This window comes from Struthio camelus, chromosome 5, assembly GCF_040807025.1.
Source record: "Struthio camelus isolate bStrCam1 chromosome 5, bStrCam1.hap1, whole genome shotgun sequence".
Lineage (NCBI taxonomy): Eukaryota > Metazoa > Chordata > Aves > Struthioniformes > Struthionidae > Struthio > Struthio camelus.
This window is the reverse complement of record NC_090946.1, coordinates 19,115,333-19,141,045: the sequence shown is the minus strand read 5'-3', so window position 1 is coordinate 19,141,045 and position 25,713 is coordinate 19,115,333. Positions and strand designations below refer to the sequence as shown.

The 25,713-nt window shown below is 49.2% G+C and overlaps 1 protein-coding gene and 1 long non-coding RNA gene across 5 annotated transcripts in view; one reads left to right on the top strand and one right to left on the bottom strand.

Annotated features, from left to right (window-relative positions):
- The window catches only part of SLC22A18 (solute carrier family 22 member 18), a 63,104-nt gene that overhangs the window by 27,421 nt on the left and 9,970 nt on the right, over nucleotides 1-25,713 (bottom strand). The gene's annotated exons all lie outside the window — the stretch shown is intronic.
- On the top strand, nucleotides 6,193-24,036 carry LOC138067431 (uncharacterized). Its single transcript, XR_011141330.1, has 4 exons — nucleotides 6,193-6,672; nucleotides 6,889-19,516; nucleotides 21,533-21,766; nucleotides 23,855-24,036. It is a non-coding gene; the product is annotated as an uncharacterized lncRNA (long non-coding RNA).

The following is a 25,713-nucleotide window of genomic DNA, read 5'->3' as shown; positions in this document are numbered from 1 at the left end:
GAGAAATCACCGAAAACGGAACACAAAGCTCAAAAGCACACTTCCCGGGACAGCCTAAGGCACTCCAAATCACCTGAAAACATCCCCTTTTAACCACAGCTTTCTCCAAGTGCTTCCTCTTTTTCCACATTTCAAGCGTTCAAGCATTTCTCGACCAAAAGGTAACAGTGCTACACCTCTAGGCTGGTTGCTGCGTTATCTTGCGTTCCACGGCAGTGATGAACTCTGGACCTGGAGATAACGCTTCTGCGTCCGGAGGAAACCACCCTCGTTTGTTTGCTCATTTGGAAAACAAAGTGTAACGAATGCTCATAAACCTGCCTTCCCAACATAGCAGGCCATTCACACTACCGATACAGAGCTGAAAGACTCGTGTATGCCCTTGCTCCAGGTTTTACAGCCTAAACGTTAGCGCTGAAATACTTTTTGAAGATGCTAGGAACACACTGAGGAAAAGATAGGTTCCCCAGACTCCCAAAAGTGAAGTTTCCTACCCTGGTACCTAGGTACGGATAGGTTCGACTGCTTCTGTCCAAGCACTCAGGTCCAAAAATGCTGCCCGTTGTCCTTTCTTCATGAATTTGCACCAGAACCGACTGCAACCAGAGCCGAAACTTCAGCTCCAAGGAGCTTACTTTCAGACATGGTGCCCCTGAGGCCGCTTTCAGTGACTTAGGGCCTGCCCTTTGCAGTGTGTCTTCGCAGTACAACATGGGGATAAGCATACTGTAAGAAGTCTAGATTCAAGAAATTAGCATTTTTCAACCTTTCTGTTGCTGCGGATCCGTGAATCCCTACAGATTTTCAGAGGTGTAGACCCACTGCACACTGAACTTGCGACTCCCAGCAATAAACTTGATTTTCTTGGTTGCTGGCCATTTCCTCCTCCCAGGCATAACCCCAGTGCCAACTCCCCATTACAGATAATGCCTCTACAGCAACCACTTTATGGAAAACTGATCCCAAACCCACACTTCAGCTGCATCTTGTTGCTACTTAGCATCAACAAGTAGATCAGAAAATGAAATGGCTCTCCTTGCAAATGAAACAGAGAGGTGTTTGCTGCCCACCATGGGAAGTCCCCACGGACCTCTGCCAGCCCCCATCATGGCACGCAGAGCTGCGCCAACAGTGCCCTACCGGTGCGGGGCAGCTTTCTGCAATGCCTGACACACCGTCACCTCTGAACGCCCCGCGATGACTGCTTTGGGGCTTAGGCAGATGAGGGTCGATAAACATTTTCTTTCCCTGCTATATAAAGAAATACAAATATTTACACTGCCAGGTAACAGGATAAGAGTGCAAAAGCCGGTGTGCGTATGTTGAATAACTATTTCTGGACGCGTGGAGGACAAAAACTGCTGGATCGAGCTGACGTTATTCTTGCAACCACACTGAACGGGAAACTGGCACAACTGCAACGATGCTCCTGGATGGTCAGCTAGAGCCTCTCTGTGCTATCTATGAACACAACGGGGGGGAAACGTGCCGCTGGAGCTCACCTTCACAGCAAACTCTCTGGGTTACATGCAACAGAGGGGAAACCATGCCTGTGTCCTTGGATGCTGCTGTTGCTCCAGCAAGGGAGCTGCAGCCCAGTGGAGGAGGAGAGTGGCGGCATCCCGCAAGCAGGACAACGGCAGAGGTGGGGTCACATCCCACGACGGCTTGGTGGAGCAGCTCTCTAGGAAGGGATAAGGTGACCCTATTGCCACCAGCAGCAGATACAGCTTAGGTTGAGCACTGTTAACCACTCTGCTGTCGCTGTTGGGGACGGAGGCTAGCAGGTCCCAGAACAAGACCCTTCTCTGCGTGCTAAGCTAGTGACAGGACCCCGAGGCTAATCTGTTGCTCTCTTATTTCCCACTGACCTAACAACGGGACACTGAACCCCTCTGAATAGCCCAGGGCCTTCGGCACTGTGGGCTCTGCTTTGCTCTGTATGAACCACCTCTCTCTGGTTAAGACAGAGTCTGTTGGCTCAGCTGACCCAGAAGCCCAAGGATCTGAGTCCTCTGCCCAATCATACTTCCTTGCCCAGAAGGGGACATCTGCAGGAGCAGAAACAACATCTCCTCCTCCCCACTAGAGCCAAAAATCAGAAGCTTGGCCGCTCCTCCCAGACACAGGAGATTGGTCTGACCCGGGGAGATCTTAGATGTTCCTCTCGCGCTCCTCTGTGCCGGGCAAATGCTGCGGTCTGCCCTTTGGGCTAAGATTAACGCGAATCAGGCTCGAGAGGACGCACCGCAAAGCAGACAGATGCTGATACCCTACAGAGCAGTGAGCTGCTGCTTAAATTATACTGGGAGCCGTCTCGCTGCGGTGATGAACAGCTTTGTGCTGTTGTACGTGGTCCCAGAGCATTTCTTTCCTTGGCACAACTGGGTGATTGCTGGAAGAACTTGGTGGAGCACATCTCCTGGGTCTCAAACCCTTTAAGATTCAAGCCTGAAACCTTGGCTCTGCTGAAATCAGTGAAAGCCTCTCTTATGCTCTGCATTAAATTTTGTCTGTTTGGCCTATCGGAAGGAAGTTTCGCAAGGAAGGGACAAGGTGGCACTAATAAGGCAGATGAAGCAAATTAAACAGGTTGCTCCCACAGGATCTTTTTACATCCCCTTCCCCTTCCTGTGCTTGCTCTCATCCCTCCTGGCTGCTAGCAAATGAGTCATCTGGAACCAGAGTAATTCCTGCCAAAATCAGAAGCAGATTTCCTGAGGGGGCTGAATAACAAAGGACACAGGCAGAACTAATACAATTAAATTAAAAGGAGCAAAAGGGCAAATCAGCTTAGACAGCTAAGATCATTGTACAGCCTGATTCAGCTCCTTACTGATTAACAGAGGTTAACAGCCTTCAGCGCTCTTCGAGGCAGTAAGGGCTTTATGGTCAAAATAACTCTGGTAACTTCATCTGTCTTCTTCAGCATAATACTTCTAATTTTTTTGCTTCTGTTATAGCTGGAGAGAGATTCCCTCACTGGCTTCTGCTTGCAGAGCTCCTCACTCTCTCTTTGGGTTTCCTGCTAGCAAAGCTCTTTCTGTTTTTGTTTTTTTTTAATTTGCCTGAAGCAATTAGGCAGACATGGATGCATTGAGAGGACCTCTCTAGATGGAGGGATCTGCAAGGAGTTCAGAGGGGTGCAACGGGACCCTGCCAGTGTCTGCCACCTCAGCATCTCCTCACCATTTCTGCCCTTGCAGATGCCTATGACAAACACCTGCTTGCCCGCTGCTTGCAAGTGATGAATGGCACACTGTTCACATGGGTTTCAAAACATGGGATACCGTGCACAGGGCACCATTTATGTGCTGGGCAAACTGCTACAGACTGGAGCGTTTATATTTCAAGACTCACTTTGTAGCCTGTGGTCTTTTATATTGGACAAGCGGCTGGCAGATAGGACTTCCCGTCTGGAAACTCCATCCTTAACGCTGGCGGGAAAGCAAACCTGATGATGAAACCATTAATAATAATGTCGTGGTAAACAGATTAAACCCAAGAAAAAAATAAGCATTCAAAGCTGACTGGAACAAGGTTGAATTTCTTCCCATCTAATGCTTAGCCACCTTCTGTATTTACTTTCAGAAGACTGCAGATCCAAAAGGGTATCAAGCTTCCTGGATGAGACAAAGCGGGAATGTGCTACGTGTTATTCCATGAGGAATCAGACAGATTGCAGGCTAAGATTTGGTCTTTGCATTTTTCAGTAGCCTCAACTCCAGAAATAGGTTGAGCAGGAAAAACAGCCACATTATTCACAGATAGGTAAAAAGGCAGCTTAACATCAGGGATTCCACCCAAAAGCCAACAGACAAAACACAATCCCGTGGCTACGCTCAGCCGAAATTAAAAAAGTTTGCCATCTTCTCCCTTCAGGGTTGATTAATATTAGGCAAATCAACCCAATGAGAACTCAGCTTCTGAATCAGCATGCTGTACAGTAACGCATCAGCCCTAAGCCGCTCTCACTTACTTTTGTTTGACGTTCATAATGTCAGAGGAATTATTCCCAGGTTTTAGCAACGTAAATGGGAGAAGCCCATATCCAGCCCGAAACGTCGAAGGCAGATGTGTCACTAGCGTGCACGCCAAGGCAGGCCGAACTTCGTGCACGGAAGGCTTCAGAATATTCTGCGTTCAATGGGATTTTGACACTTCTGGGGAACATCTTCAGGTTTTTAATAACGCAGACTGCACTTGCACGAAAGAAAAAGAGATTTCAAGGAGAGGGTGCGAACTGACACTCGTGCAGCCATTTTCCCAGCAGAGGCACACACTTCTCCCAGCTCTTTCCTCCCGGCGCTTTGCAGACAAACCAAACCTATCGCGCTAGGGCAGTGTTGACATGTCACCTGGGAGCACTTCTGCATCTGGGGAGAAGCTGACCCTCGCTCCTGGAGCTTTACACGTGCACTATAAAGTCCAGGGCCATCTGAGGGCACAGTGGGGTTAATTCTCCGTTCTCTTTTTTCCCCCTTACACACACACACACACAACTACAGCTGGCCTCCCGACCACCCCTTAGCTCTTCCAACCAGCGAAGGTGACAAAGGCTACCACATCTAGCAAACCAGTAAGGGACACGGTTTAGGGCTCTGGCCCAAATTCCAGTGTTTGCTCTGACCTTTCGGGCTGCATTTCCTGCCTTTGGTTTCTTCTCTGAACAGGCTGGGACAGCCAGATGAAGGCTAGATAGTGCCGATCACTTTGCGATTAGCATTGCAGCCACAGAGCCTTTACTCTACGTGCAAAGCACGGGAGAAAACGTGTGTGTGTCTGTGTGCGTGTGCCTGTGCGAGTGTAATTGCACAATTAAATGTTGCGTCAATACAGCAATTCTTTCAAGGAGGAAGCCGTTCCCACCAGCAAGTCCTTCAGGATTAAAGGATCGATGTGTACTTCTGCAGTGAATGGAATTGTGTTTGTTTGCTTTCCCTTTTTCGTAATAAAGTCAAAGTTGAACATGGAGAGAGCGCAAATTGTTTTTTAGTGACTCACTCCTACTTCAAAACAATGCTGCATAAAGCTTGCATTCATAGCTGGTCTGGATTCCTTCAAGAGCTCTGAAAGGACTCCCAAAATATTTCTTTGATTGCAGTCCGGCCATGCTATCCACTTATACACTTACACCCTTAGAAAGAAGCTATAGATCAAAAAGGGTTAGTGATTAAAAAAAGGAAAAGGACAAAAAAAAGGCTCAGATAAAACCATGACACCAGAACACCTTCTCCAGTAAATAGCTGTGTGTTCCTTAGAAAATGAGTAACGGCTCGTCTTCTGTCCGTGGCAAATGTGCATCATGTTCCTGATAACTTAGGGATGCCTAAACTTTGTGCATGACTTACGGTGACTCAGCGATGCATAACCCAGCGATGGTTCAGTTCAAGGAACTTCCTTTTACTGTCTTGGCAATGCTTGCACAGCACATTTCATCTCTGAGCCATGGTTCAGAGATGTCGAGCTGTTTAACCGTTCCCTGTTGTTAAGACTCCTCCTAAAGACAAGAAGCAAGCACAGAATTTCATCGAAACTCTGGTGCGTCTTAAAAAGCAAACAAGCAAACAAAAAAAAAATCAATCAAAAATAAATTGAGGTTCAGAAAAATTTCACACGTTTCCTAGGACTGTCAGGCAAAGGCGTAGAAATAGTTCTACACATAGGCACGGATCGACGTGGCATCAGTCCCTCCCCGCCGGCTCTGCTGCCCAGGCAAATGCTCACAGGAAAACGGCACGCGAGGTGGAGAGCAAAGTTTAGCGCTACCCAAAAGAGCAAAAAAAAAAAATAAATAAATAAATAAAACCCCTAGCCTCCAAGGGGACATATGTCCTTTCTCCCTTTGCTTCCCGGGGCGCAGGTGGGAGGTGTCTGCAAGAGGCAGGACAGCAAGTCACCTCGCAGCAAACGCGGCCCAGCTCGAGCGGGCAGAGCGTGGCGCGGGCGCAGGCGCGAGCGAGGCGTCCGCGGCAGGGCGCTAACCCGGCGGCAGCTGAGCGCAGCCTGCCTGCGCCAGCCCCCTCCCCGCTCCGTCCGAAGCGGGGCTCATCGGAGGCGCTCGGCTAATTGCCGGAGGAGGCGTATCAGTTACGGCCGAACGGCGCGTGGGTGGATTTGCATACTTTGCCCACAATCCGCCATTAGTCCACAGTGTCATTTATTCTCATCTGCTCCTTTCTGGTAAAACACCCTATCTCAAAACACTACCCTTTGCTAATCCCAAAGCTCGCGCTCGTATGTGTCATTACCGCTTTCTGCCAACCGCAGGGCGCAGACGGTTGCGCTGGCATCCTGGTGCGCTGAACACCTGCGCATTTACATTCATTTGCAACAAACTGGAGAACAAGCTTCGCTCCCCCAGAAGATTTTAGCCAGCTGGCTGGCTAAAGCGGCGCTCGCTCGGCCTCTCTCTCCGGTATCTAGCCTTCACTCTGCATGTCCAGAAACGGGGGAGGCTAGGCACGGACCTCGTACCGACCGCGCTCGCCGAGCAGGGGCTTGCGACACCCGGCCTCCAGCCCAGCAGCGCTAATCCCGGAGGAGCTCGGGCAGGCCAAGGCAGGAATCGGAAAGTAGGTGCAAAGGGTCACTTCTCACAAGGGAGAGGCATCGCCAGCGAGGCCGGGACCTGCGCTGTTCGAGCTGTGAGCCGCCAGGAACAGCAGTGAGGTAGGCACATTTGCCGGGGATATACAGCTAACAGAGCGGGGGGGGAGCGCAGGCGGCGAGGGAGCGCGTACGGCCCTTACAAGACCGAGTGGGCAACAAAAAAAAAGAGGCAGCTGAAAATCAGCACAGATGAATTTAAAGTGATGCATAGGGGGGAAAGCAAGTCTTAAATTCACGTATGATACGATGGTTTCTGAATTGCTTATTACCCCTCAGGAGGGAGACCTCTGGACCAGCATAGACGCTTTCATGAAACCATCAGCTCAGTGCTTGGCTAATCAAACGTGACGAATTACCGCAAAAGAAACAGAGCACAACAGAGAAGAGAAAGGAGGTGCCCTAGGGACATGCGATAAAGGTCCACAAACTCATGAGTGGTGCGGAGAAGGGGGCTAGGAAGTGACTGCCACTGTTGCCTCCGATGCAAGAACTAGGAAGCACCAAGCAAAGCTGTTAGGAGCCTGGTTCAGGACGAAGGGAAGGTGCTGATTCCTCCCACAACACGTGCAAGGTCCGTGGAGCTTGCTGCTGCTGCTGTTTGAGCAGGCTCAAGGAGAGACTGGGCAAGCATTTGGTGGAAAAGTCCACTGAGGGTTACTAACGGAGTCACCAACCACATGCAGCTCAGGAAATCCCTGAGCTGAAAACAGTTGGAGGCTGGGAAAGTAACTGGTGAAGTATTACATAAGTACGCCCTGTTCTTGCTCTTCCCTAGGCATCTTTTTACGACGTTTATTGGAAAAAGCACCTTTCCTTCAAAGCACGAGGATAGCGCAGCTACTATCAGCACCCGCTTAAACAGCAAAGCGATTTCAAGATCTTTTGCTCAGGCCACGTTGAGAGACGCAAGTGCAATTTCCTCCTCTGCAGCAGGAATCAAAACCACGTCCCCCACCACCATCTCACAAACTAGAGATTGGCTCTTTTTTGCCCATTCCCTTTTTGGTTTGTTTTAAATATTCCAGAGAATAAATATGAATAACCATAACGCTCACTTTGCGCTTGGGAGAGTCAGCTGGAAAAGGTAATTCTCCATTTCAGACCCAGAACTGTTCATGTACCTTATCAAGTGACATTTAATATAAAATGCAGACACAAACCCCCGGCTCTTAGGCGTGGATTTTTCCCAGCCTTGTTCTTGCCAATCTACAGCGCCAGCTTTTCATTTCAAGGAATGCCTTCTGTAAGACACCTATAACATGATATTCAGCTGGCTTCCTGATAGCTAAAGGAGGTATGGGAGCAGAGCTTGGGTAGAAACATGAGACTGAGGGCACTCGAGGGGGAAACAATGGGACAGGATCCCCCACGTCAACTGGTTATGCTTCAGCTGACTTTCAAATTTAAAGTGCGCTGCACGCCGTTGACTTCTTTTTTCAAATCTAGAAATAAAAAGGACATGCACAGCACCAAAACACTTCTATGTTTGTGATCCTGAGCAACTCTCAATTCCCATATACCCACTTCATAGGTGGAGGGAGTCTCCGTTTACTCAGTATCTGGAGTACGAGATTCTTGGAGCCATGCAAAGTAACAGTAGTTTTGTGGGGTCCCGTTCCCCCCCCACACACACCCCATCTTCTTCACGGTAGGGGTTTGTTCCCTAGTGGGTGGAAAAGCCTTGAAGTAATTTTTTTTTTTTTTTAATTAAGCAACAATTCCATAAACTGCTCTTCCAAGTTCAGAATGTGGTGAACTATTAAAATACTCAGTTTGGGTGTGTCTTTGGGTAAGGACTCCCACGTACGGACTGGTTAGAAGGTGAGCAGCGCTTGCTAGACTACCCAGTGACTCATAGCTGAACACATCGTTAATCATATGTTACAGCATGTCTGACTTCACAGAATACCGTAGGTGGTAAAATAATCTTTGAATGAGTTCAAGCTTTTGCTAGCTTTTATGAGGTTACAACGCTTCAGACTCCAAAAGGTTCAGCTGGGCAGGAAACTGCTGAGGATTCGCTCTAGTAACTTGGACTGCGCTCGCTACACGTCAGGCTTCAGCTCACAGCAGTGGCTTTGGAGGATATGCAAGTTTGGCACCGGCTGGAGGTGTTACTTTTCACTGATCCTCATGCACTTACTCAGAGCTGGCTCAAGCAGAGCGTAGGCAGAGCTGAATTTTGCTGCCCAAGGACAAGGGGTGGAGGCCTGGCAGCTCCTGCAAGGGGAAGGGGTAGGGCTTGGCTGGAAAAGAAAGCACGAAGAGAGCTCTGGAGAGAAGGGATCGCTGTGTCTGCTGATACTATGGAAACAGGAGGTGACAGCTACTTCCAAGAAGACCTCTCCCACCTTCCAAAAATAGCCACACACGCCATGTGCTCTGGCTCCTTCCCCAATGGCAGCAGCAAGCCTGACTTCTGGGGACTCTGGCACGGGCAAACAAAAAACAGGACTATGGGCGGACAGTTTGATGCCGCAGGCAGCCACTTGTTTTGCCAACACCCAGAGGTGCCACGGTGTCTTCCCACCAGGGGACTCCAGCCACTTCCTCTATAGGTGACTGCTGTCGGCAGGCCATTGAGCTCCAGAGACGGTTGCTACGAGCCAAGATAGCAGTTCCTGTGTCACGCAAAAATTAAGTGCTCCCTCCACACCTTAGACCCAAAGGTTAAGGAGATAAATAGGGAAGGCTTTGACTAGCCAAGTCTGACAGCTGAATTTGGTCTCTTACCAGGACTGCATTCACGTGAATGACATTTTTAAGCAAGGTAATCCCTGGCAAAACAAATTACTTCTTTACCTGGAGGTAACTGTAAATGCAACATCCTACCAGAGGTAAGGCAAAGACTGATCTTGCCTTCATAATAAGCAGTCACAGCCAATACCTTCTACCCCAAGGTGCAAGAAAACCGACATGCTTCATCAAGGACTCCAGCACCTTTTGTCTACCAAGGCCTTATAACGAGACAGAAATAGGACATCTCAAGGCTGGTCTTGTAGGGAAGCAACGCTGGAACACTAATGCCTGAAAGTCACAAATTAAACGTTTCACACGACAAGTGTGAACAGTTGCCGGTATTCTGCTCCAACCTCTTTGGTCACACAACAGGCCCCTTAAAAACAACCCTTTTTTCCAGCAAAGACAGAGCCTTAGGGACGTGGTGCGGCTGATATGACTTCATGAGCAGTTTGCCCCCAGAAGCAGGCTTCTGCCTAAGAGTGAGTCATCTGATTTCAGTAAGCAGAAGGGTGAAACCATTAATTAAAGGCACAGTTTGCTTGCTGGGGCAGGCTTCGTGTGTTCAAACCAAGAGTGGTCTCTCTGTTACTATATTTACTGAACGCTCTCAATTAAGTATTTTGTTTCTCTCATCCCATAATGATGATGGTTTCTGCATATTAAATATATTCAGAAAGCAGGTTGCTCTGTGTTTCAGAGATGCAAGTTTGCATTAGTTTCCTCCCCTGCACAACTGGTAGGACAAACAACGGTCAGGGAACGGCTAAGAAACTTCACATTAAATAATGTATTTTCAAATACTTTGTTGACATAATAAAAAAAGTCTGATTTGGGCCAAAAAGCACATTAAACATTAACTGAACTTGCTTGCACTTTTTGCAGCATTGAATTGAAAAGACATTTAACATCCTTCATACCAGTTGAGTGCAATGGCAGGGGCTTCTATGCCTCTTCTGCAGCTCAGTGGATTTCAGTGTTGCCAAAGCCCTGAACACGAACAGCCCTTACCCACAGACCTGGCGGAGCAGTTGCATTTTGAGCCCTGCCTAACATACCTCTGCTCTCAGTTGGAGGCACTACCCACTCCGGAAAAAAGAGACTCCTTCGTTCCCTGTACCACATCTAATCTTGGCCCCGCTACTGAGACCACCTACGGGGATGCCAATTAGTCTCAGCTGCGTTATGCTGAACTGCTGTTTACAGGAGCACTTGTCAGGAACCACATCTGAGCCAGCCTCATGGGCAGCCCCTCCACCTATTCGCATGCTTACAGCACAGTCCTGCTCCCCTCGCCACCAAACAACAGCAACTGCAAGCTACCGGATGGACTTGCAGGGAAAGACCGTTTTACAAGGGTAAACGCTAGAACAAGGCAACTCAAAGCAGCAACCGGACCGCGTTCTTCAGTGGTTGGCAGCAACAATGATTTTAGACTGGCTCTTGTGATATCCTGGAGCATTTCACAAGCTGGCCGCTTTTAGTGCGCACCAAATATGCCTACATAAACAGCAAAATTGATCGGTGAGGAAATTATTTACTTATCTAGGTAGCTAGTGGTTTTTTTTTTCTTTCCTGAGCGCAATGAAAAAGAATGACGTGATTTCATTTCAATTTCATTTTCAGCATGGGCACACAGGGAAACACAGAATCAAACAGAATCACAGAACGGTTGAGGTTGGAAGGGACCTCTGGAGATCATCTAGCCCAACCCCCCTGCTCAAGCAGGGTCCTCTAGAGCACATTGCACAGGATTGCATGCAGGCAGGTTTTGAATATCTCCAAGGAAGGAGACTCAACCACCTCTCTGGGCAACCTGTGCCAGTGCCCAGTCACCCAAGGGCTTCACAGTGCTGCTACGCAAGAGAGTAGGAAGTGCATCTGTATAGAGCGGCAGGGAAATAGTGGGGTGCCCAGCAAGGATCTTCAGACCTACGTCAGCAGCTTCATGGGGTAAAATCCCGAAGAACAACCACGCTGCACTACCCAGTATCATCACTGCTATTTCCTCTCTAGGTCCCTGTATAAAGCCTCAATAACAGTAGCAGCTGAAAGTGTCACACTTGAGTGCATTTATCCTCATAACCCCCCTATGGGTTACGGAGGTGCTAACAACCCCCGTGTACAGACAGGGAAATGACGCACAGAAAACATAAGTGCCCTGGCAAGTTCACACAAAGCTGGGGGCAAAAGAGACTAAAAATCACGTCTCTTACATGCAAGTTCTGTGCTCTGGCCAGCAGACTGCACTTTTCCTCTCCTCCTCCTTTTACCTGGATTCCCTGAAAGCCATGAAGGAGCTGCAAAGCTTACACAACGGGAATCCCTAAAGTGCTGTCTCTTGCAGTCACCTTTACGATGCAACACCAAGACTGCATATCACAGCGCCATTGACAGGAGAAGACCGCCTAGCAGACGCGCATGCGGATTTCCAGGACGTGTGACGTTTCCATCACTACTGCAGGATTTGCTCGCAAAGAGCCCTGTTGAGTTGAAAACGGTTTACAGGATCTGGCCCAACATCAGCAAAATAGATATGACGGCTGACAAAACCCATCAGAAGGGCAGCACTCAGGACAAACATCCAAGGGATACAGTAGAGACAGCGATTCGTAGCAGGAAAAGACTCAAAATTAATTCCCCTTTAATAAGCTGTCAAATAGCAACAGGAGAAACCTGGAAAGGACGCAATGGTATGGGTTTATCAACAGGAGCTTTATGCTTAATCCCAGATACAAATCAAGGCTAGTTCTAAACTGGCCTCAGACAAAGGCAGTCTATCACTAAGTGACATAAACCAAGTAAAACTTACTGTATTTCCAGACAGGGCCAACAAGGGCTGTACTTAACTATACTGCTAAGGAGATTTGCTAAAGGCGAAACACCACAGCACTTGAAGGCTTTAGGGATGTTCATTTTTTATTGCTTTAAGTCGGGTTAATATTTGCCTCTAATTCATTCCATAGAGCTATTTCTTCTTAAATCAAAACACAACTAAAAAGAGAAGAGATTCCTGAAAAATCACCAAACACGTGGAAAAAATTCTCCCAGAGAGAACAGGAAACCGGAAGAGTGCCGAGTGACGGACACCGAGGTAAGTGGCAAACCATGCTCTCGGCCGCTATCGAAAGAAACGGCACGTCCAACCGTCCAGAGCAGATCTAGCTGAGAGCACGTTACCCTGAGGCTAACCAAGATTTCCTCGGTTGGAAAATCCCAGTCATGAGTGCTAACTGCAAGGGAAAAAAAAAAAAAAAATCAAAAAGAAGTCCAACATCGGGCAGGACAAGCCTCAACATGCTTCGCTTGTCCTCCTACTATTGGCCCCAGCTTCATTATATCCTCATTCCTCAGAGCAAAAGGCAGTTCAAAGAGACAATAAAACTCTTTTTAGTCTCATGCTTCACTGAAACGGAACTGAAATGATTCCCAGAGATAAGGTGACAAAAGAAATTAAACCATTCCCTACAGCTACCCTTTGATAAAATATCACCCGAGAAACAATGACACTGCTGCAGATTTACGCGCTGCGTTTATCTGAGGAAGTGGGATTTATCGGAGCGATTTTAAACCAAAAGGAATCGAGTTTACCGCAGTTCAAAGTCTGAAGCTGCTTCCTTCCTTTGTATTGCAGGAATAACAGCCTCTAAGGCTAATATTGACTTCATTTTACGCTAGAGATAGCGTTTTATTGTCGGAAGACATGACACCCTTTTGCTGTATAACTTATTACACACTTCGGTTCAGTTCCCAAGAAATTTGGGCTGAAGCTCTGTAGGGGTGGTCACCACAGGGATACTTTGGAGGGAATAAGGTGCGAGGTGCCAAGCAAAGCCACCGCCACCCCATGGGTTTCCATCGCTTGGTCTTCAGTCAAGTTGTCGGGATGACGGAGTGGTTGCCCGTCCAGGATTTAAGAAGAGGGCCCTGCACAACCCACCACTAGGGCCTCCTCCTCAGACCCACGGGCAACGAACACAAGAGACGTTGGCTAACGGAGAATAAAACACAGGGGGCTTGGTGATGCCAGAAAAACCATTCCCAAAGAACATCAGCCTCATACAGTTTTATAAAGGCACAGCCTTTTCGACCCCAGGACCCTAGGATGTGTCCCCATCTACTCAGGAGCAGTAGTGGCTTAAACTTCAGCCAAAAAAGCAGCAGTCTCAGAAGCATTTAGGTTAACTTTGCATAAGGAAGACAAAATATATACATATATAAATATAGAGTAAACATAAGGCTCAGAGGACACTTGAAATGGACCGGCACCTTGGAGCCCCCTGAGTGTGGCAGACAGACCCTCTGTCCCATCTCCCTCCCAAAGCAAATCAACAAAAAACCGTGTAGCTAAGCAAAGGCGCAGGGCACAACCATGCCCCAGGGAGCAACTCAGCAGCAAGGGGAAAATAACTTAAAAAACAGGGAAAGAAACCCCACGCTCAAAGCTGGAGGAATTCAAGCAGACGGCGTGGTGAGCAGACACCTCCTTAGATGCACACGGTATCAGCGCCAGGAAGCCTAGCGCCCCTTTGCCAGGTGACAGCGGGAAACCCCCCGGTCCCAGCCCCTGGTTTCATACCAGGTTACTATAAAGTGAATTACCAGTTTCTTTAACTACTTTTCCTAAAACTTTTACGCAGAATAGCAAAATGCTGCATCTCAATCTTCTAGCAAGGTCTTTGTTGATCTGGAGGGCGGCTCTGCTGTCGCGGCTTGCAGAGCTACATTAGCATCGCGGTAACAAAGCCGAACATCCATGGAGGCAACAGGCAACGTTGCTAATTATAACCGGGCCGTATGAGAATTTAATGACCCAACTGGAAAGCTCTAAATACTTTAGGTTGACTCCATTTGTGCGTTGACTCCATTCCCCCCCCCCCCCCTTTCAGTGTGTCAGGGAATTTCTCTCTGTTATACAGCAGTTAGGAAAGAGGCATATGGCTGAAGGAGCCAGTGGTCATGAATAATCAGCGAGCGAGTTTTCCAGAACAAGGCGGCAATGTGAAAAGTCTTTCTTCTGGGCCTTCTTACGGGGTGACATTTGCATGACTAAGTGATGACATAATAAGCCTGCAAACAAAAAAGCTTTATATCCTTACAGAGCTTTTGAAATTGCTCAAAGCTGACACGGTCCTTCCCTTCTGTGCAAGCATCTGATTTTGGTGGTAGGAATTTAAATCCCATCTGTGCCAGACCAGTCAGCCTCTCCCTGGCGGTGGCTTTATTTCATTCTTACCAGCTAACACAAGTCAGTTGTATAACCTAACGTTAACAATGCTATTTTATGAAGTGCTCTGCTCTGAAGTACCCTACAGGCCCTTTACAGGGCAGTGAGCTACTTCACGTGCCGCTGAGAGGCGGCTACCGCGACCGGACCTGAAACAAAGCATGCAGCCAAACGATGGACTCGTGGGGGACTACCTAGGTGCTTCAAATCCAGCAACACGCTTACGTCCCTTACAGACCTGGGACAAGAATGAAAAAAAGCAGTTCAAATAAACGTGGTTATTCCAGACAACAGCTAACACCGCATTGCAGAATGCTGCGGACAACGGGAACTGCAGATGTATATACACAGCCCTATGACTTTTTTAACCAGTGTACACCAAGGTCTGCTTTGAGATAACCATCTTAGCTCTATTTCATTTTGTTTGGCTTTCATCCCCTTCATTTTTTCTATTTCTAACAAACTCTGCCTCGCACAGGCCCTTACTGGTGTATCTGGCTGCTAGGCTGAGCTTTGAGCCTCGGCCTCGTGTTGCTGCAAACCAAAGTCAAACCCCAAAGTCAGGGGTTTTCCAGGGGTCTGCACGGGGGTAAGCTGTCATAGCTCGTGCCAGAGAAAAGCCAGGCTTTGCTCATTGAGGGAGGAAAAAAAAAAAAAAAGAAGAAAATAAAGAGTAAAAAGGCATGAAGACAAGAGGTGCAGCCAGTAGCACCCCCCTCAAGCAGCTAAGCTAGGAAAGCAAAGGGAGCTCCAGGAGAGGGGGAGAAAAAAAAAAAGCATGTGCATAAAATAGTTATGAATAGCACGTATGAAGGCATTTACTCTCTCAAAGGCTTAGCAGCACTGAGGGAGTTCATTTCTTCTCCGAGATGAGGGAGCGAGAGTCGAGTAGCACTCGGGGAGGCAAACCTGTTTGCCTGTGAGTCCTTTGAACGTATGGCCGGAGCTACCTCAGGGCCACACGGCCAGTGACCGGACCTTAGCTTGTAAAAACGCAGCAGCTAAGGGAGGCAGAAAAAGGCACCAACAGCATTATTAGAAAGTGAAAAAGTGACAGTATGCCAAGAGCCGGAGGTAAGAGCTCCACCGAGGAAAGCGGCGTTACTGCAGAGAGCCAAGCTGCCAACCCGGTTCATATAAACTTGGCTTTCCTAGGACCTGAAAAGGCTGTATTCTGGTTGACCAGCAAAAACAGTCCGGTTTCAAAGTGTCTAATGAGGGGGTTGGATTCTTTGGAGCGGCTGACAGAGCCGAGATGAGAAAGAAATGTTGAAGCATGGACTCTGTGCCAGCAGAGCGAGTGCCAGGACTCATCCTCGCAAAGGGCCCACGCACTAGGGGTTACCTACAGAGGGGCCGCACCGACGCCAGAAGCCCAGCCAGCGCTTAAAAACACAGCCCAGAAAGTCAGAGTTAGGTAGAACTGTTTCACTTCAAGCACGGGCAGTCTGCCAGGTTTAGACCTCTGTTTAGAGTCAACAGAAACGCATGTGAAACCCTGGACAGTCTTTATTTTGCAGGTCATTTAATTTTGAGCAGAGGGTCGAACGGTGATCTAAGGAGTTGCAATCAAGTTGTTCAGACCCCTGCTGAGAAGTGGCTAGAGACTTTCATAGCCATGAAGCAGACATTATGGGGATGATGGATGCTGAATCAAACCCAACCTACTACGCCTAAGGGGGTTTGCTCATTCCTCTGGGAACAGGGAAACCATTTCTCACCAGCTGAGGAAGTCAACTGCTTGGCAACGATTGAGACAGTTCTCCCAAAACTCTAGTTACGCAAACAGCTGCATTCTGCTAGGTTTCAACATGCTTCACTGCTCCAAAAATAATTTCCTGTTTGATTTGATACCATTAGCAGGAACAGAGAGCGCAGCACGAACAATCATGCCATTGCATGCTGGATCCAGCTAGCCACCGATTTCTAGCAAAAGCACTCATTCTCTTTTTGGCTGACGGGCACGATTACGCAGGAGGAAAAAAAGGTAACTGGGATGATGTAATAAGCTCTCTCCCTCAGCAAAAAGTTTTGACGTGAGCCTGGCTGAGAACACGTGCCACCTTTGTCCTTCCGCACCTCCCTTTCCAGAGCTGACATTTCCCAGCCCTCCCAGCTCATCACGCTCACTTGTGGCACAAAACCAAAACTCAACATCCAAGTAAGACTCAATGCCAACAGAAAGTTCAACGACAAAGTCACTGCTTGCTGGGTGTTCAGAAGCTGTGAGGAGGCACCGGAAGAGGTGGCTGGAAGACTCCCACAGCACGAGCACTTTCATTACTTCTTTTATTCCCCATTGGACATCTTTGCATCCAATTTTGGGCTCCAGCTCAATGTTTCTTGGGAGCAGAATTTGAAGAGTGCTTTCAGCTTCTAGCTGGGCCAGAATTTGGGTAGCAAATTTTGCCCTAAGGTGTTTTTTTATTTCCTGTCCTCTGTTCCCGGCCTTCTGCACACCTCTTCCCCGGGAATAGCACAGGACCCGCCTTGGAGACACTGCTCCAGCAGCCTTCATGAACAGTGCTCTGGAAACCTCATGAAGCGCAGAAAGCTAAACACGCCAAGACCTAGCACGACAGCATCGTATTCCACAAGCTGCAGACCACAACGGTACAGCAGTACCCAGTACGGACAGCAGTCCTAGTGTTTAACACTCGAGGCCTTTTACAGAGCTAGGCAGATATTTGCTAGATGAAGTTGAAGGAGCCTTCTCCAAAGAACTGAAGCAGCCACATAAACTCAAGGCCATCCAGTAAAACAATAGCTGCAAAGTGGGATTCAGAGCCTGTTGCCATGGCCACAAAACCAGAGTGTTTTAAAGATGTGCAGACTCTACGCTGGTATAAAGGGGGATTCCCCAGGGGCATATGACAGTCTGTTTTTAGCATCTGAGGACGCTCTACGTGGTTTTTCAACACTACCGGTCTCAGAAGAAGGAATCCTTGAGAGCAGCAGCCAGATGATTTTGTGCTGCCTTTTTACCCCTCCTATGCCTTGAAATCAAAGATGTGCAGTGGCACTTACTTATGCCTGTATATTTTAAGCCCAAAGGGGGCCACGAGGGACCATTTCATCCGATCTGCACCACACACATCTACACCTTTCCATCCCACAGTCGTTCTGGGAGCTGCATGACGGGTTAAGACAGACACCCCTCAGCCATGATTTGAAGGGCATAAGGGATGAGCAACCCACCGTAGCTTTTGGGGAGCTTGGACAGAAACAAACCCTTGCTTAATGGGAGGTAAAGCTGTATGTGCAAAACCCATCCAAAATTCATGGAAGGACTCTGGAGTGAAACTGCGCCTCTTCCACGCAGCCTTCTCTATTCACGGACCTCAAATGCTGCAGATGTCTCCTCCTCAGGAAGGAGGCGGCAAAAACGCATCCCAGGGAAGATACTTCAGTTGCCTGTCATTCAGCCAGGATTAGGGGGACTTCTAATCATGCCAGATGTAAAAGAAGTGCCCCTGCAGCTCTGGGACACTGCAAGAAGCCCTGCCAGAGCTGCAGAGCATAGATAGCAGCCTGCCACTTTCAGCCTTATTCCCTCTCCAGAACAAAAGAGCCCCATCAACAGTCACGCATAGGACACAGCTCCAGAATGACACTGCCAGCTTTCATACACGAGGCAAAATATGCATCTGAGCTGACCCAAATGCCAGGTGGGGCCCCTTCTTCTCCCTGTCACATTAAAAGGCAGTAACCCCCCCCAGGTGCTGGAGCGAGGAGATGGCTCCTCAGCTCCGGGGAACGAAGCTAGGTGGGAGGACAGGAATGGTGGGAAGAGAGCGCAAGCCGGTTTCCATGCTCAGCTGACCCACGTCTGCAGCTGCTGCTGCTCCCACAGCCTACGGGAGCGCAGATAAGCAGCAGCTCAGCTTTTCCAGACACAGCACAATTCCTGTTTACAGCCTCTGGGCTAGACTTTTAAAAGAAGGAGCTAGGTGTCTATTCTTGCAGGAAACCAGGTGTGTAAACAGCCCAATTAATATACCCAGAAAACTGTGTCCTAGCACAGCACAGAGGGCTAGTGGAGACAAGCCAAAAGCACAGGAGCCGAGGAAGGAAAATACTTTTAAAGAATATGTCTAATTAGAGATGGGCCTGAGCCAAGCGCTTGTATTTGAACACCTGGAATAGCCTTGGGGAGCAGAACTGTAACCTGAACCCAGATCCACATTGTGTAGCTGGTTTGTCTCTCAGCTGAACTAAAACCCAGGTCCTGGATTCAAACACCACACAGCTTGGGTTGCCGGCTTCGAGATTTGCGTTGCTGCTGGCAGCCGGGTTTTGTCCAAGCTGTGGCGCTCTGCCGCTGCCGCCTTCTGCCCCTCTCGCTCAGCACCACGTGTTGCTCCTCCGATAGCCCCTTCTGCTGCAAGGGAATCTGCTACATCAACATAATTAAGCCTTGGCTGTAACACAGTTCGTTTGCCTTCCCAAGCTTTTTGCCTGGTTTGCTTCATTTTTAACTCAAAAGCGTTAAGACGCAGATGCCCGTTCAGCGTTTGGCCGCGCGTCCCTCCGTGCGCCAGGGCAATGCCCATCGCCTGGCGCTGCGACCCTGCGCCGCTTTCTGCTGCGCCGGCTTATCCCCGCTGTCCTAAGCTAGAGCTGCAGCTTCTGGTCAAAGCAGCTTGCCCCAACCAGAGGCCAAACGTCTGCACTCGGGTCCGCAGGCCAAACAGTGACAGTGGCGCTTGGTTCAGTGCCAGAGCCCCAGCAGCAGGCTCTGTTTCCAAAGGCACAACCTCCAAGGTCAGAAACAGTGGGGAAAGCCTCCCTGCGCCCTGCAGAAGTCCTTCGCAGAGGGGGCAGACCGGTCTCTCCTCCTGCCTCCTCCCCTCGACAATTCACCTGCCCTGGATGGAGACAGGACACTGCTGACTGCTAAATTCATCCACACCTTTATGTGCCTGCTGCTAATAAAAGGTAAGATCAGAAGAGACATTTGGCAAGTGAAAGTCAGCCTCATTACCATGAAACTACCCCTGCCGCAGGCATGCCATGCATTTCAGACAGCTTGCAGAGCTGACTAAATATTTACTTTCGGATGGCTCATTTCCAAAGTCCAGAAATATATCATGGCCCGCAATCAAGAAGTGCCCCAGTTTGCCATCAGATTGCTTCATTGCCCCTTTATGGCATGTCGTTTGCATTCCTCCGCTTTACTTCCCATACAGTGCCGCCTCTGCCCGGCGCCAGGAACGCCCTTGCGCCCCTCTGTCAGGGCACACGTGCAGATACGGGAGGCGTTATCTCCGAGCTGGATGCGTTTTTACAGCGCCTGACCTTGGGTTCTGTTCAGCTACTGGTGAACGTGGCTCTTTATTGCCTGCCTTTTCCCATTGCACGCGCCGGGGCGGCTGGCCTCTCACGAGCGTAGGACAGCTTGAACTCATGCAGCTGGGGAAGGGCAAATTGGGATTTGCTCGTCGTGGACGTTGCGACAGTAGACGTAGCGTTCATGTTTTTGGGAACCTTCTGAGCATTTATCTCCACTGCTGTTCAGAGTAGTTTTATGCCACGGATGTACTTTTCTCTCTATTGCAAATTCTTCTTCCCTGCCACAACTGAACCTCCAACCAAAAAAATTATAAAATAACACAATTCAGGCTTTACACAAAAGCACAGAAACAGCTTTCTGAATCCTTCAAGAGCCAGGAGGCTCCCTCTGAAAAATGCCCTTGCTACACAGCACCAAGGTGAAATCAAACTGATGCAACTTTTGGAAGGGTGGACAGATTACAGCTGAGTAATTAGTCGTCCCCGACCATGTAATCGCATGCAATGAGAACACACGTGGGTGTAACTGTGAGGCATGAGGCTGGTGTCACCAACCACCAGTGTGTAAATATATTACACATCCTTGCAGATTCCTTCAATTACCCTAAAGGCCTTCTTCAGCAAATGGTTTCAAAATTTCCTTTCTGAATTTCAGTACGTCCATCTAGAGGTGGGTCTCCTTCTATTAGGAAAAGGGATTCCTGGAAGACTGGGACATATCCAGAACGACACTGGAAAATATTTGCCAGCAACACTGATCCATCCTCTGTCTAATATCCAGTTGGGCCTGTACGGTCAAAAAGGGGATGGGAAGAAATTCACCCAGCTTAGAACATGTATAATCTGCTACAGCTTTGTATTAGGAAAGAGCCTTTCCAAGTTTCTGTAGCAAGTAAGCTTAAAGATCTGAAGCGTGAGCCTTTTACTTTTCTCAGCCTTAATAACCCCTAGGTTTTTTTCATGCTACCTTTTAAAGTTCAACCACTGTATTTAAGATGCTGGCCTCCCATAAGCATTTCTCAGCTGTGCCCCAGATGGCACTTCTGAGAGGATTTCTCATCGTTCTTTAAAAAGCATTCAGGATGATCCTTCTAGATTTATGGAGGTTTCATTCCTTCCTCTACAAATTTCTTTAGCCAGAGCTTGGTGTAAAGCAAAGCTTAAAGGAAACACTTCCGATGACTCGAATAAGTCTTAGATCACACACCCTAGGGTAAGAAAAGGAGTGAATCAAATCTTACAAAAGTAGAGACGGTGCGGATTTCAAAAGGACTCAGAGTGCAGTTTTGTCAAAAAGTAATTAGTCCAAAAGTTTCAGCCTAGGGTAACCAGGGAATAAAAGAATATTGAGCGAGACCGAGAAAGTTAATACCGCACACAAACCACAAAGGATCAGATATATAATCCCCTCTCCACCAAGAAAAATAAAACAAAACTGGAGCAATACTAGCTGTAATAACAAACAAAAACAGATGCTGCCTCAGATACTCAAAAATATTTAAAGATTTTAGATCTTGAACTCAAACTACCTTAAACAAGCCAGATTTCCAAAAGTGACCAAATTGCTATCCTTTGAAAAATCCATGTCAGCCGTCCCCAAATGGGAGACTGAAAAGGCCACAGTCATTTCTGCAAAGCCAAATCACTGCTCCTCTCTTTCAGGGCACAGTTGGAGAGCAGAGCGCCTTATACGTTTCTAAAGCAAAACAAATTCATCCGGCGCTCGTGTCTTTCCCAGGACACCCAAAGCGCCTCCAAAGCGAGAACAAATCACAGCCAGCAACAACAAGGCGTGCTGCTCCACCTCTCCAAAGCTGCCGTACTGAGGGAAGGGGCGAAGGCTGACGGAGGAAGGTTTTAAGGAGAGACGCGTCGTGCTGAGGGATCTGCAGGAAAGTGAGTGGCCTCAAGGTGCCCAGGACCCTGAGGAGCGCAAACCTTGGGAGGCGCTGTCATAACCATGCCGCTCCCCGCTTCCTTCAAACCCTGACAGCTAGCCAGTCACCCCGTTTCACGTCCACCAAGGTCTGTGCCTTCAATTACACCTGAAATGGCATACAGTCCTGTAGGGGTTTTTACGATGTCCATGAGACACCAGGTGACCTGTAGTGGAAGGTTGCTCTCACCCGGCGGGGCAATGCTTTGTGCTGAGATACCACTGATACTGATGCACTGGAGCAGCAGTGGCCAATGCTGGCCCAAGGGACTGATGTGACCCACAAGGCGTGTGCTGCACAGCGCAGGCCTGTTGCGGGCTCAGCACACAGCGATGTACCCTATGCACGCGATACAGCCCCACCATGGCACCCAGCCTCTGCAATCACACCCTAGCGCACCCCTCCTCTTCAGTCAGGGTCACCGCTCACCAGCGGTGGCATTTCCTGCACCACCTGGCACAACGCAGGCAGACGGGAGTCTGCAACCTGAGTGGTGCAGAAAATATTTCCCTCCCAACACTGGAGGGAAACACCTCCTTCCTTCCTTGCCATAGCATACAATTTGTCAGGTTGAGAGGACAAGCCCCAACAGGCACTCGGGTGAGAGCGGAGATGGCCATTCAGAAACTGCTCTGCCCTCTGGCTGCATCGCTGCCCAGATGCTTCGCATGCCTTTGGTTCTTGCAGCCTGGCGGAGCGGCTGTGAGGAGCGTTTCATAAAGAGTTTATAACGAAATGAAAACCCGGGTGGAGCCACGGAGGCTGAGGTAGTTCACGGGAAGGTCACTCCGCTCTCGCTTGGCTCCAAGTGCCCTGTCCCAGCGGTCTCTTGTTCTTCTGCATCCAGGGGGCAGTGGCGGCCACCCCTGGTCGGGAGAGAAGCACCAGGAAGGATTTAATACCCAGCCCCTAAGCTCCTCCAAGAGTTATTCTACCCATCTACAGCAGCCCTGCTTCAGAGGGCAGTAAAACAGGGAAGAGCAGCAGGTCCTTTTTCCCTCCTCTACAAACAAAGGTGAATTTTGGAAATGCTCCCCTATTTCTTTCTAGCCAAGCCCCTTGATGCACCAGCTTTCCTGCTACAGAGGCCCCAGTAAGTCTAAAAGCGCTAAACCTTCCCCCTCAGATCCTCAAGCAAGAGGTCATTGCCCCAGAGTCCTCCTCCTTCCCAATCCACCCTCCACATGCACACAGAGCTGCGCGTTTCCATTCATCCCAACCTTTCCTGCCTCGCCTGATATTCCTTCCCACACAAGAACCACATCCTTCCTGCCCCAAGCTCACCAGACTCCCCCACCACAAGGCTGGGTTCATTCGCAGCAGCAGATCAAAATTAAACATAAGCATGACCCTTTTAACCTAAAGGGGAACGCGTGGTCGTGTGCTCACACGACCAAAGGTAGAGTTCTTCCACCCAGAGTTGCCTACCAGGTCTCTCCAGCACCTACCGTGAGCCTAAGCTCTCTGCAGCCCTGCACCTCAGCCCCCTTCTCCTGGTGGCTACCCTCAATCCCACTGACCTTTAAGGTGGGCTGACCTCGTTTTTCCCCACTGCTTTTCTGAAACAGCAAAATGCTAGCATCTGCTTTAAAAAAAAAAAAAAAAAAACACCCCGAAACAACCCCTTCCCCAAAACTGGATACAGGCCGCGCTCACAAAGATTCTGCCTGCTCAGGATGCCAGAGGCAGAAAAAGAGGGCAAGTCCAGGAAAAACCGGATGCATTCCCCCAAGGCAGTAGGTATTTGCATGCACACACCTTGTGATAGACAGTCTGCATCCCAAAGACTGTATAATTGAAACAGCAATACCATAAACGGATGTGGGGGGGAGGGAGGGAGGGGAATGGAAGGAAAAAACGTCTCATTGCCCCATCCTATGCACGAGGAACAAAGTGCAGAGGGATGAGATGACTTACTCAGATCACAGGGAAACTGTTGCACGGCCAAGTCCCAAATCCCAGCTCGGGGACTTAACCACAGACTGTTCTGCGCTTTCTATTTTGCGTTAACAAAGAAAACAGTATTTCCCCTGATTTTGGTCCCCAGTGACCCTGCCAGAGTTGCTGTCCGGTCACGAAATATTCCAGGAGTGGGAAGAGCAGATGAAGCGCTAGTGAGTCATGAGCGGACGCTGGCTCATTGCGTAACCTGCGCAGCGAGGGTCAAGGACGGCTCCCCGACGCCGCTTCCACTACTCAGACCAGACCAAAATACCTTGGGCCCTTCCATTAAAATTCTGGGTGGTTTTTTTTGTTTGTTTGTTTGCTTCTTTGTTTTTTAAAGATTTATTCTTTGGGGCTGTTATGCTGAGCTTGATAAATCTGCTACCTCGACGCAGCCTTGCGCCGGGAAAGCAGCGAGCAAACGCTCAAACAGGGCACGGCCCCTCCAAGAACCCCAGCGCTTTCAGAGCCGTTCAAACATCCACAGTTACTCAGCAGAGGTAAATTCAGAAACACAGGCTCTGCCGCTGGGGACCTCGGCACCCCGTGGGTCCACTCACCCACCACCCCTTCGCTTTCTGAAAGCGGCCACGCTGCTCTCCAGCGAGATGAAAGCAGGGCGAAGAGCCTGGGGAGCTTCCTTGCTCTTTAACCCCTCCTAGTTTGTTTGGTTTTTTCTTTTTTTCCCCTCCCCTATTTCTTAGCGTTGCTTCTGCTGCAGTAACCACTGGAGGACTAGACGGAAAGGGGGCAGCTCCTGCGAGGGAAGGAGGCCCCCAAGCAGCCCCCGCAGCTCAGCCCCGATCCAGTCCCACTCGGCCTTGCACCCTGCTATACCCTGGAGGGAAGCCACCGGGCAGGTGCCTCTCCTTGCCTTTGAGGGCTGGATCCGCACCCCAGGACCTGCAGCCAGCCCAGCTCTTCCTCCCTTGGGAAAGGGCCCCACCTATGGGTAAATGACCAGAGAGGAGCATCCCTCTGCTGATGCTGACATTTGGGAGGGAGAAGAAGGTAGAGCCCGGGTTACCCAAGGCCAGCAAGGACTGAACAAGGCCACCTTCACGCTTGCAGGGCGGTCCTCAAGGAGGTAAACAGAAGAAAGTCAGGTGACCTAACTCTAAAATGGGTGGCCTAAAAGCTGTGGGAGCTCATGTCCTTTCCCAGCCAGAGGTCCGTGGGCAGGAAGGGTCAGCAGAGGAGCTGGCGGTGGACCTGCCTGCCATGCAAAGGCAGCACAGTTGGGATAAACTCCTGCTCAGCCCTTGTGTCCTGGTGACAGCTTGCGTGTTTGCAATATGACATCAGATCCAGGACTTTGACCGCTAACATGGGCATAGCGTGCTGGACAGCCAGAGCTCAAGTTTCTGGCAGATTTAAGCAAGCAGAGAGCTCTCGCACGTGGGCCCAAAGGGTGGAATTTGTTCCACCAAACCGCAGATGACCAAGGAAGCGGTTACCGATGCCCCGGCCGCTCTTACCCAAGGTCCTCTGCAGTCACAGAGAGAAATAGGAGCTTGGAGAAACAGACAGTCCCCTCGAGAGCTATTGTGGGCCTGCTTCAGAGGGAGATGCATCGTGCTGCAGCAGTGCCCATACCTCTCCATTAACCATACAGAATCTGAACAGCAAAGTTCAGTGCAGTTGTCTACAGTGTAAATGTCCGAGATCAGGTGAACTCCACCCAAAGTGCGCTGAGGTATTTCTCAGCTTCAAGACTAGCTTAAGCAAGTCACCAGAGCCGAAAAGATCAAGGACTGGGGATGGAGGAGAGGAACAGACTGGCCTGGACCTGAGCTTTGCTCCAAGAAGTTGTGCAGGGATGGGGGACACAACACTTAATGTTGATGTTGCTAATGTAGATCTTACAGACATAATCATTGGGACCACGGCTTTCAAAAGTAGGATCAAAGTGAGTAAGAAATAGCTTGAATCTCCTTCATTCTCTTATTTTTCATGGAAGGC